This window comes from Pinus tabuliformis, chromosome 2_2 (genome assembly GCF_031772625.1).
Source record: "Pinus tabuliformis cultivar Carrire ecotype Pingquan chromosome 2_2, CPIR1, whole genome shotgun sequence".
Lineage (NCBI taxonomy): Eukaryota > Viridiplantae > Streptophyta > Pinopsida > Pinales > Pinaceae > Pinus > Pinus tabuliformis.
The window spans coordinates 401,472,205-401,474,941 of NC_142300.1; positions in this window are offsets into that span (position 1 = coordinate 401,472,205).

Consider the following 2,737-nt stretch of genomic DNA (forward strand, 5'->3'; position numbering starts at 1 on the left):
TGCTCAGTTGGGATCTTTGGCATCGATTGCGGAATCAGGGGTTACTATGGCTTTTTCTTCTTTTACTTTCCTACTGCGTTGGTAGTAGGTTTTGGCCTCCACGACCTGGGTGTTGTAGCAGGGACATGTTGGGAATAATACTGAGAGGGGGGGTGAATCAGTATTATCAGATCAATAAAACTTTTTCATTTCCATACTTAGATATGTATATGCGACTTCATTCAAAGGAACTTGCGTGCATACACAACTGTGTCTAAAGCAACTAGCGTATATCCAAAATACTTATGATTCAGTTAATCCATTAAATGTTGAACTTTAGTTAGTGCATCAGAACTTCATTAACCATATGAACAATAAGCAGGTGCAGTAAAACAGAATAGATCATCACACACAAGAAGCACACATGAACACCATGATATAAGGTGGAAACCCAATGTGGGTGAAAACCACCTGCTGCAAGTCATCTCTATCTTCTTTCAATAAGATACTTCATTTTACAATATTTTGTATTGGTGCAGTCCTTTACTAGTACGCAGGCTTCTACCTGCAGAGAGCTACAACCCTCTCTCGTTGTCCAGCTTCTCCTAGAAGGGAGATACAGCCCCCTTAGCTCTTGCACTAGCCAAGATACTAGTACATAGGTCCTGGCCTACAGAAGGCTACAACCTTCTCTTCCTTTCAGGGACCACGTTTCATAAATTTTCAGACTGGATACTCCTAAAGCACAACACTATAATCTGAAGGCCACGTTTCATCAAATTTTCATACTGGACCCATAAATATCATTCAAGCACAAAACAATCAATACTAGCATCATCAATATCTGAATCTTTGAAACACTGAAACCCTGTCAACAACACAGTCACCAGAACACATAACTGAAAACAGAACTCTGCAACAACAATCAGAACCAACTGTATCATTAAAAATATGCATCAGAGTGCATACGCTACTTGGAAGTGCCGAACCTGCGTGTATACGCAACTTCATCAAGGTGAACCAGCGTATATGTCATTAATTACTTCTTCATAACTTCGCTGCACTTCCTGACTTCAGACATAACCAGATCATTACATATACAAGGATAATATATGTGTTAGCACCCAGATCTAGTCCATCAGATCTCATAAATATGAGTCATTATGATCCTGATCCAATATTAGTTCTCATCCATCAATACTGAAGCTAAACACAATCAACCAAACAAGATATGCAGAATATTGACACCTTTAAACTGTCATCAGAACCCTTCAACAACCAGAACCACTTATAACTTCAAATACCATAGCTCAAAAGGTATATGCTACTACAATGAACTCAACCTGCGTACATACGCGCTTACACCAAATCCAACCCGCGTACAGATCTATAAATATTCAATCATGACTTGCAGCGATTTCAAACTTAAGTTATACCCAGTTCAGATCATTACATGCGTCAGTATACAGATCTAGAATAAACATAATAAATCATATAGAGATAGTTCATTTCAAACCATTTGATCCCGATCTATCCTTAGATCTTGTTCTCCATCCATCGGTGAGATCCCTCCTTAGCTCAGATCAAGCAATGCATCATCAACCCATAACCTACATACTGGATCTCATACTTCCTCAGATATTCAAGACTTTTCTGACACACTTGCCTAATGATCTTCTTCTCCTTTTATAGTCTTAGGCCTTGCTCAATACCATGGTCCAAAACCATAACAAACCAACACCATGGAACCAATACTTGGGGTCAACACATCTGATGAGATACTATGGTCCAAAACCATAGGTTTAAATACCGAGGACTAACTACCACTGACCAAAAGTAAGTTCTCCAACATATACGTGCTTTTTCTTGCATGAAAGTGCGTGTATACGCATACGCGCCTTTGTAACGTCTAACCCGTGTGTATATGTGGCTTGGTCACGATGAACCTGTGTATATATATTTTCTCTTCATTCTTGTAGTCTGATCATCAAATCCTTGCTGCTGACCTGCGGCACTATGATCTGTCATCTCCTTGATTTGCATCAAGGACAACACTTGTCTCATAATGCCAACAATCTCCCCCTTTGGACTTGATGGCAAAGCTAACTTGTCACACTTAGAACTATCATCTGATTCCTTTGAGCTGTCCTGCATCCCATGCACTCAGTCACATCTGATATCTCTCTTGAAGATTCATCTAGTTATAACTAAGTGAGATGTTCTTCTATGAGTGGGTTGCCATCAAGTATAACTCATGCATCACAATGCCAACAATCTCCCGCTTTGGACTTGATGGAAACAACACCAAATCACTCTCCCCCTTTGACATCAAGGGCAAAGGGCGGACCAAGATATTCTATTTCCTTGATAAACATTCTGCTGTCCATACTCCACCTGAGTACCTGCTGAAATCTCTGAATGAGCTCCCCTTTTGTATATGCCAAGGTGTACCAATCTGCCCATGCTCCCTCTGAGTACATATTGAAAGCTCTGCTCTTGCTGAAGTGTGCTATTCATGCTCCCCTTGACTGTAAGCAAGGTCTGCAAAAAGATGTTCTACAAGAAGAACCATGACTTATACATTATAAAGGACCTTCCTATCACCAAAAGACTCAATACATACATCCATCACCCAACTAAGTGGGGATACGTCATAAAATTATATATGACAACCAAGTTCATTACATGTTCATCCCAGGCATAGTGGGGAAACCACGATAGGCCGTTACATGACCTTGACACCATAAAAGAGATACCT